Raw genomic sequence first — 11,006 nt, 5'->3', positions numbered from 1 at the left:
TATAATAAATAGGAAGCTTGTCTCTTACAAATTACAACACGTAACAAGTCAAATATTCGATAAAGCGTTAGATTCTTATGTTCAATTGTAAAGCCACATATTACATAGCGCATTAAAGTTTTATTTTATATTGTAATGCCACACAAAAGTCACTAGATTCTTATTATATGTTGTGAATAAATTATAGTATTTTAAATATGTTTAAGTACCAAATACACACACGCGCATGTATATATAATCATGCGGAGGTCACTCCCAACCTTTGTCTGACGTATCTTCCCACACAGCCACCTTTACTTCAACTTTTGAGCTACACGATGCTCAACAATATTTCGTTGTTAAAAGTACTGTAAACAACACAGCTTTGACTCAACAGTCACATAAAACTCTAAATTATTTGATCAGAGAATACACAAATAAACAGGAAACGCAAATTACGCATTCGATAGCGCATTAGGTTTTTATTTTATACAAGATAACGCACTAGTCGTGAATAAATTGTAGCCTTTTATTAATTATAGCGTATTAAATTTTCTTTTATACACTAAAGGTAGCCCCCCGCTAGTGCAGCAGTAAGTCTATAGATTTACAACGCTAAAATCAGGGGTTCGATTCCCCTCCGTGGGCTCGGCAGATAGTCCGATGTGGCTGTGTTATAAGAAATCACACACACATATAGTAAAGTTACATATCCGAGTGCACAGTAATTCGTACTTTAAAGGGCCCTGCATAGTCAGGTGGTTAAGGTGCTCGACTCGTCATCTGAAGGGCGCGAGTTCCAATCCCCGTCACACCAAATATGTTTGTCCTTTCAGCCGTGTGGGCGTAACAATGCTACGGTTAATCCCACTGTTCATTGGTAAAATAGTAGTCCAAGAGTACACTGCTAAATTAGGAACGGCTATCGCAGAGAGCTCTCGTGTAGCTTTGCGCGTAATTCCAAAATAAACAAAATAACTATATGATGAACTGCATATTTTACGAATAATTATAGTATAAATTATATATATTTTGTTAATAACTAAAAAATAAACTACATATTTTGGTTAAAAATTTTATTAGCAAAGGTAAATCATTTTTAATTTTGAAAAATGTGGCTTTGTTATCAATAAAGATATTAAACAAATGTATAATATCCTACGATAATCATTGCTAAGATATTTTACATACGCTCCATGGATATATTCTTCGGCAATTATGTTGACTTTTAGACCTTTTTTGTCATTTTAGTTTATATTGTAAAGTCACAGATCCGATAGTGCACTAGGTTGTCAGAAACATCACGTGAACTCAGTGTTTTGATTCAAAAGTGATTTGAGCGGTCGACGTTTTCGGTTAAACATCCTTCGTCGATTAAAAGCATTTTCAAACATTTGTATGTGTGTATTATGGAGTTTATCATGCTGTAGCTGTTTCTTATTAATGTCACTCATGCATAAAACAGTAACTCATTCACTTTCTCTGATTTTGTTTTGGTTTTTCGATTTTGTGAAATAAAAAAATCTGTATTTTCTCAAAGATTCTTAAAAAGGTGTTACATAAGCTTCTTTTGTTTGTTTGTTTTGAATTACGCGCAAATCTACGCTGGCCGTCACTAATTTAGCAGTGTAAGACTAGAGGGAAGGCAGCTAGTCATCACCACCCACCACCAGCACTTGGGCTACTCTTTTACCAACGAATAGTGGGATTGACCGTCACGTTATAAAGCTCCCACGTCTGAAAGGGCGAACAAGTTTGGTGCGACGAATATTCGAACCCATGACCCAAGATTGCGAGTCGAGTGCCTCAAACACTTGACCATATCGGGCCTAACATAAGTTTTTGTGTTGTTTTTTTCATTACATGTTACAGCAAAATTCAATTATCGGCAAAACTAATTTTTGTTTTCATCATATCTACCTTTCATAACAGCTTCGGACTAGCCATCTGCGATTATTAAACCTTCGACTTCTTTTTAGTGTCGCTTCAGCGTTTTCTATATTTATATTTACACATGCGTAATATGGATGTTTATTAACATTAAACAATCACCGTCTGTACACGAACTTCATTACTTTGACTAGGAACCTTTATTATAATATTATAATATTGTTGTCAAACTCCCATAGAATGCTCATACAAAGAAACAAGTTCCGAGTAGGAATATCATTTGCCAACCATGACGTAATTCAAGATGACGTCAGGAGTACGAGAGCGTTTGACTTACGAAATATAGTTTGAAACAAGCTAGAAGCTGTAAGAAATGCACTGAAGATTTTTCTAACGTCCGAAAGAAACGACTAGAATCGCTGTTATTTCGCAGCACCAAATTCTCTTATTCATCCGCAATTCTAACGTAAGAAAACAATTTATTCTTGTTAAAATGTATATGTTTAAAAATACACAGAAACCAGCTTTGTGTACTAATACTCTTATACTCTCGACATGTGGAGGCTTGCATGTTTGTCTACAAGTTATCTACGCTCTTTTAATATATCAAGTATGTAGTGTCATCACATGTGATTACTAATACCCCTCTCCCTTAGTATTTTATATATCAAGTGATTATTCTCTATTATCATTAAGGATGTTCTAATATGTAGCGTTATTATGGATGTGTAGAAACACCCACATGTTCTAATATGTAGTGTTATCATGGATGTCTAGAACCATCCACATGTTCTAATATGTAGTGTTATCATGGATGTGTAGAAACACCCACATGTTCTAATATGTAGTGTTATCATGGATGTCTAGAACCATCCACATGTTCTAATATGTAGTGTTATCATGGATGTGTAGAAACACCCACATGTTCTAATATGTAGTGTTATCATGGATGTCTAGAACCATCCACATGTTCTAATATGTAGTGTTATCATGGATGTGTAGAAACATCCACATGTTCTAATATGTAGTGTTATCATGGATGTCTAAACCATCCACATGTTCTAATGTGTAGTGTTATCATGGATGTGTAGAAATATCCACATGTTCTAATATGTAGTGTTATCATGGATGTGTAGAAACATCCACATGTTCTAATATGTAGTGTTATCATGGATGTGTAGAAACATCCACATGTTCTAATATGTAGTGTTATCATGGATGTTTAGAAACATCCACATGTTCTAATATGTAGTGTTATCATGGATGTTTAGAAACATCCACATGTTCTAATATGTAGTGTTATCATGGATGTGTAGAAATATCCACATGTTCTAATATGTAGTGTTATCATGGATGTCTAGAAACATTCACATGTTCTAATATGTAGTGTTATCATGGATGTCTAGAAACATTCACATGTTTTAATATGTAGTGTTATCATGGATGTAAAGAAACATCCACATGTTTTAATATGTAGTGTTATCATGGATGTTTAGAAACATCCACATGTTCTAATATGTAGTGTTATCATGGATGTGTAGAAACATCCACATGTTCTAATATGTAGTGTTATCATGGATGTGTAGAAATATCCACATGTTCTAATATGTAGTGTTATCATGGATGTGTAGAAATATCCACATGTTCTAATATGTAGTGTTATCATGGATGTGTAGAAATATCCACATGTTCTAATATGTAGTGTTATCATGGATGTGTAGAAATATTCACATGTTCTAATATGTAGTGTTATCATGGATGTGTAGAAATATCCACATGTTCTAATATGTAGTGTTATCATGGATGTGTAGAAATATCCACATGTTCTAATATGTAGTGTTATCATGGATGTGTAGAAATATCTACATGTTCTAATATGTAGTGTTATCATGGATGTTTAGAAACATCCACATGTTGTAATATGTAGTGTTATCATGGATGTGTAGAAATATCCACATGTTCTAATATGTAGTGTTATCATGGATGTGTAGAAATATCCACATGTTCTAATATGTAGTGTTATCATGGATGTGTAGAAATATCCACATGTTGTAATATGTAGTGTTATCATGGATGTGTAGAAATATCCACATGTTCTAATATGTAGTGTTATCATGGATGTGTAGAAATATCCACATGTTCTAATATGTAGTGTTATCATGGATGTGTAGAAATATCCGCGTGTTCTAATATGTAGTGTTATCATGGATGTGTAGAAATATCCGCATGTTCTAATATGTAGTGTTATCATGGATGTGTAGAAATATCCGCGTGTTCTAATATGTAGTGTTATCATGGATGTGTAGAAATATCCGCGTGTTCTAATATGTAGTGTTATCATGGATGTGTAGAAATATCCACATGTTGTAATATGTAGTGTTATTATGGATGTGTAGAAATATCCGCGTGTTCTAATATGTAGTGTTATCATGGATGTGTAGAAATATCCACATGTTCTAATATGTAGTGTTATCATGGATGTGTAGAAACATCCACATGTTCTAATATGTAGTGTTATCATGGATGTGTAGAAACATCCACATGTTCTAATATGTAGTGTTATCATGGATGTGTAGAAACATCCACATGTTCTAATATGTAGTGTTATCATGGATGTGTAGAAATATCCACATGTTGTAATATGTAGTGTTATCATGGATGTTTAGAAATATCCACATGTTCTAATATGTAGTGTTATTATGGATGTGTAGAAATATCCGCATGTTGTAATATGTAATGTTATCATGGATGTGTAGAACCATCCACATGTTCTAATATGTAGTGTTATCATGGATGTGTAGAAACACCCACATGTTCTAATATGTAGTGTTATCATGGATGTGTAGAAACACCCACATGTTCTAATATGTAGTGTTATCATGGATGTGTAGAACCATCCACATGTTCTAATATGTAGTGTTATCATGGATGTGTAGAAACATCCACATGTTCTAATATGTAGTGTTATCATGGATGTGTAGAAATATCCACATGTTCTAATATGTAGTGTTATCATGGATGTGTAGAAATATCCACATGTTCTAATATGTAGTGTTATCATGGATGTGTAGAACCATCCACATGTTCTAATATGTAGTGTTATCATGGATGTGTAGAAACATCTACGTGTTCTAATATGTAGTGTTATCATGGATGTGTAGAAACACCCACATGTTCTAATATGTAGTGTTATCATGGATGTGTAGAACCATCCACATGTTCTAATATGTAGTGTTATCATGGATGTGTAGAAACATCCACATGTTCTAATATGTAGTGTTATCATAAATGTGTAGAACCATCCACATGTTCTAATATGTAGTGTTATCATAAATGTGTAGAACCATCCACATGTTCTAATATGTAGTGTTATCATGGATGTGTAGAAACATCCACATGTTCTAATATGTAGTGTTATCATGGATGTGTAGAAACATCCACATGTTCTAATATGTAGTGTTATCATGGATGTGTAGAAATATCCACATGTTCTAATATGTAGTGTTATCATGGATGTGTAGAAATATCCACATGTTCTAATATGTAGTGTTATCATGGATGTTTAGAAATATCCACATGTTCTAATATGTAGTGTTATCATGGATGTTTAGAAATATCCACATGTTGTAATATGTAGTGTTATCATGGATGTTTAGAAATATCCACATGTTCTAATATGTAGTGTTATCATGGATGTGTAGAAATATCCACATGTTCTAATACGTAGTGTTATCATAGATGTGTAGAAACACCCACATGTTGTAATACGTAGTGTTATCATGGATGTGTAGAAATACCCACATGTTCTAATATGTAGTGTTATCATGGATGTGTAGAAATATCCACATGTTCTAATATGTAGTGTTATCATGGATGTGTAGAAACACCCACATGTTGTAATACGTAGTGTTATCATGGATGTGTAGAAACACCCACATGTTGTAATACGTAGTGTTATCATGGATGTGTAGAAATATCCACATGTTCTAATATGTAGTGTTATCATGGATGTGTAGAAATATCCACATGTTGTAATATGTAGTGTTATCATGGATGTTTAGAAATATCCACATGTTCTAATATGTAGTGTTATCATGGATGTGTAGAAATATCCACATGTTCTAATATGTTTCGTTATATTTATCGTTTATAAGATATTATTAGAAAAAGACGCAATGTTATTGTACAACGTTAGAAAGGAGCAAGTGGTATTTTATTATATTTAATAGGACGTTTTTTTTATCTTCTGAAACATAAAAAGTAATCTCCTAGAATGCATTCATCATTGTTGGATGTTCATTTTCGTACAGAATCAACATCCATATAACGTCCGATTTGAAATCGTTTTTCAAGCTTTTTTTCGGAACTTTATTCTGTGATTTGATCAGATTTAAAATAACATTTTTGTTTAATTCATATAATTCTTAATAACATTTTGACTTTAAAAAATTTTCAGTCCAAGATTAATTTAATTGAAGAATATTTTCTTCTCATGCTGTTTACTAATGTAAAAAAGGAGTTGGTCTACTTCATATTTGTCCATTTGGTTTTTCATGATAGTGACCACGTCATTCGATTGCTTCAGAAACCAATAATCTGTTGTCCTTTTTAATCTAAGCTAAGATCCGTAGTTGTAGTTCTTTTATTTCTTACTTTAAATGGGCAAAAAGACTCATAAAATGCTCCTGGGATATTTTATATTAAAATCAAATAATTGTCTCCAAGTGTGAGTTCCATGAGATGGCGTAATAACATTATCAAATACCTATAAACTGACGGTCTGACAATAACTTCGCTAATCGTAATTTTGTATCACATTACGCTCTGTTGCAAGATGTACATTTTAGGGCAGCTGTTTGTTTTGTTTTGATTTTTAATTTCGCGCAAAGCTACTCGAGGGCTATCCGCGCTAGCCGTCCCTAATTTAACAGTGTAAGATTAGAGGGAAGGCAGCTAGTCATTACCACCCACCGCCAACTCTTGGGCTACTCTTTCAGCAACGAATAGTGGGATTGACTGCACATTATAACACCCCCACGGCTGAAAGGACGTGAATGTTTGGTGTGACGGGGATGCGAATCCGCGACCCTCAGATTACGAGTCGCACGCCTTAACCCACTTGGCCATTCCGGGCCTTTTAGGGCAGCAATTGGTTTGTTTGAAACTAAGCACAAAGGGCTATTTGTGCCTTGGCCAACGGGTATCGAAAACCTGTTTCTTTTGCTGTGTCACCAGCGGACTTCGTGAAATAACATGCACGTTCATGTCTTTATATTCAACATGTAAAGTTATTCAGTTTGAACATTACATCGATTTTGATTCTGTTATAAATATAGCGTTTGTAGTTTTATTTACGTGTTACTTCATTCTTTATTGTTGCCAGATTCACGTAATAGCATTTGTGTTTTTGTTATACCATATAAACGTTGAATATAAACTTGCATGTTATCTTCATTGCATAGCTTCATATTTAGTGGTACACACTTCGAATGTTAATACATACGTATTGTTCATCATATGTTTAGGATCTATACTTTCTATATTAACAAACCATTGCTTATATTGCACATTATATGACCAGTGGTGTATAATTCAGGTACCAACACGAATGGGTTCTTTATTGTATTCTCACATATTGTGATGTACAATTTGAATATTAACACAAACGTGTTTTTGTAGTATGTAATAACATTGCTTTATATTATATCATTTTATAGTGTTATTACTTTTAATATCCTTTACGATAACACAGACTAAATACTTGTACAACGTATTTTGTTTTTCCTAATTTTTTTGGACCGGACATAGATAAGTGACTAGCATTCCGGGCTGTTTATCTGATGGTCTGTGGTTTGTGTCCGTTGGAGCGATGAAATTCTACTATTCGATTAGTATAGCATAAAGGTTGGCGGTTTGTCCTTTACCTTTTGTACATAACTTCACAGTTAAGAATCCCACGACTTTTCAACGGAGAGCCCGAGGGCTTATAACGTTAAAAATTTGGGTTTGATAACTGCAGTAGGCAAAACACTGATAACCAATTGTTTAGCTTTGTGTTGAATAACAAACAAAATGTCTACTTTAAGGACGGCTAGCACATATAGTGCTCGTCAGGTTGCATCAGTAACTGAAACAAGTCAAATCTCTCTATTAACTAAATTATATACATTAAATCAAAAACGAAAACATCAGACATATAATACACACAGGTTAAGTTATGTTAAAGATTATAGCCGCTTCGCCTAATGATTTCAATACGTCTTTGTATTGAATCGAACGATTACCCGTTTCACTCTTTAGTTGGTTTAAGTATGTGACGGTTGAATCTACATATCGTAAAAGCAATTTGTGCACAGATGCTGGTGTCATTTTTCTAGATCCAGGCATAGTTAGGTGGTTAGGACGCTTGTCTCGCAATGCAATGTGAGGGTCGCTGGTTCCATCCCCCTTCGCACCAACGATGCTCGCTCTTTCAGCTGGGGGGCGTTATTATGTACGACCAATTCCACTATTCGTTGGTAAAACAGTATCCGAAGAGTTGCCGATAGGTGCTGATAACTAGCCACCTTCCGTCTAGTATTTTACTGTTAAATTAGGGACGGCTAGCGCATATGGTCCTCGTGCAGCTTTGCGCGTAACTCAAAATAAACAAAATGCTTTTCTGGACGAAGATCCTTTCTGATTATGTCACTTAGTGTTGCATGTAAAAGGTTTTTGTCACTGACCTTCTTTGCTTAACAACCTCTCTATTCCAACATTACCAACGGCTAGTCATGTCGAAGGCAAACAAATCACCACAGTAATAGTCAATCAATTGTAATTCAAACTATTGGGACTACAAAATACACACATCTCAGTGACACAATAGTGTGTTCGCGGACTTACGGTGCAAGAAACTGGATTTCGATACCCGTGGTAGACAGAGCACAGATAGTCCATTGTTCTTAATTACAAACAAATAAAAAAAAACCATTCCAAAGAAAGTAAATAGAGTGGACGAATGTAAATAGTTGAACATTTTTTCACGTTCCATTTCTTAAGAATCATGATAATGATCCATTCTGTGATGTTTTTACCTTTTTTAATAACATTAAAACCACTTTTGGTTAAACACAAAATTTATGTACCAATCTCATTCGACAGTGGTCTCCGTTCACGAGATTTAACACACAGTGAGGAATGTTTGTGTTCTGCATACATTTATTTTCAATTATATTATTTTGTTTTACGTATTTATAAAGACGAGGGACAAGCTCGTTGTTTAATAAAGATAATTGGAATTGTGTTTCTGGAAACATTAATTTCGTTCTTTTATTGTTTCGTCTTATTTTACGTGTTTGTGAAAACAAGGGGCACTCTAGTTCTTTAACATGGGTGCAGAACATTTTTTTTTTCATTGCAAGCATGATTAATGTAAGAAGAATTCGAACCCTCGACCTTCAAGTAACTAATCGAACGCTGTACCCACCTTGCCATGCCTGGCCATGAGACTTAAGTTGAGTACCCATGTTGTTTTCCACATATTTCTCTTAATTTGCCCATTTGGTCTTAATTGAAGGGGAATTTCAAAGAAATCTTGAATTAACTTAACTTTATATTAACACTTCAGTTAATCTTACTACGGAATCCCGCTTTACATAGAGATCTGACGATTCTTATCAGTTTTTTTAAACCATTTCTTTATACTGCATTGTTACAAACAGAAACGAAAATTCACTTAATATAGTGTTATACGTGGACCCATTGGTTCGGTAAACTATAAAAAGAAGTCAGTCACGTGAAGGTTAAATTCTTCTAAACTTGACGATAATTTAGAGCTGGCCCCTTTTACATTTAATATTTAAGTTTTCAGATAACAGTTACTTGATGTAATTGCCTAAATAACATAGAAATATCGGAGACTGATCTCAATTTCCACTTCTCTTGAAGAAACTTACCACGAGACGTCTGTAACATCCTTGAAATATTTTAAGGTGGTGAGTGAGTGCGATCTCGTTCTTCGTGTAAATAACAATTTATTGTATTATTCGTGGTCCACGTCATTTACTTTGGATTTCTTGATATTGTTAGAGACTAAAGGCGTCAGATCGCTCTGGAAATTCTTCTGTATGACGTGACAGTCTACAGCACGTGACAGTTATTATGATGACGTGGGAATTAGAGCTTTTGTCCTTTTTTAGTATTCTTTGCTGTGCTCTAGAAATGGTAATACCTCATGAAAACCTATTGTTCAAACAAATAAGTTCATGTTTATATTTCTAAGTTCAGTATTACTCCTAAAAGTGATTAGAATGATATAGATATTAAGGTTAACATTTTAATGTGAAAATTTCTCAGGACCGTAAACTGTACTTTTGTTCAGATTCTTATCCTATATATCCCTAACTAAGCCTCATATTAAATGGTTAAAATACTCATATTTGTTATCCGAAACGTTCTACTCACAAGATTAGTGTGTATGAATAATTATTGGTGCTTACAGTGTCTTTGTTCTCAGAGTATAGAACAAACTAATCATAAAAATGCAAATAATGGGTTCGATACCCCCGAATGTCCATAAATAATGTGATAACTGACAATCTATTTAGTTTATTCGGTACTTAGTGAACAATGCGATTACTAATAATATCTTTAGTTTATTTGGTACTTTATGAACAACGCGATTACTAATAATATCTTTAGTTTATTTGGTACTTTATGAACAATGTGATTACTAATAATGTCTTTAGTTTATTTGGTACTTTATGAACAACGCAATTACTAATAATATCTTTAGTTTATTTGGTACTTTATGAACAATGCGATTACTAATAATATCTTTAGTTTCTTTGGTACTTTATGAACAACGCGATTACTAATAATATCTTTAGTTTATTTGGTACTTTATGAACAATGCGATTACTAATAATATCTATAGTTTCTTTGGTACTTTATGAACAACGCGATTACTAATAATATCTTTAGTTTATTTGGTACTTTATGAACAACGCGATTACTAATAATGTCTTTAGTTTATCCAACCCTTAGTGAAGAACGTGATTACTAATAACGTCTTTAGCTTATTCGGTACTTAGTAAGCAATGCGATTACTAATAATGTCTTTTATTTGTTATTCAGTGAACAATATTATCACTAAT

The 11,006-nt window shown here is 33.7% G+C and overlaps 1 protein-coding gene across 1 annotated transcript in view; it reads left to right on the top strand.

Moving 5' to 3' along the window:
- Positions 1-2,201: 2,201 nt before the first annotated feature.
- LOC143231641 (uncharacterized) overlaps positions 2,202-11,006 on the top strand; it is a 38,381-nt gene continuing 29,576 nt past the window's right edge. The window contains exon 1 of the mRNA XM_076466185.1: positions 2,202-2,335. The gene's annotated coding sequence lies outside the window, so the exon portion shown is untranslated. The remainder of the gene's footprint in view (positions 2,336-11,006) is intronic.

The sequence above is a fragment of the Tachypleus tridentatus genome, chromosome 11 (assembly GCF_004210375.1).
Source record: "Tachypleus tridentatus isolate NWPU-2018 chromosome 11, ASM421037v1, whole genome shotgun sequence".
NCBI classification, from domain to species: domain Eukaryota; kingdom Metazoa; phylum Arthropoda; class Merostomata; order Xiphosura; family Limulidae; genus Tachypleus; species Tachypleus tridentatus.
The sequence above is the reverse complement of the archived record's forward strand: the minus strand, read 5'-3'. Positions and strand labels throughout refer to the sequence as shown.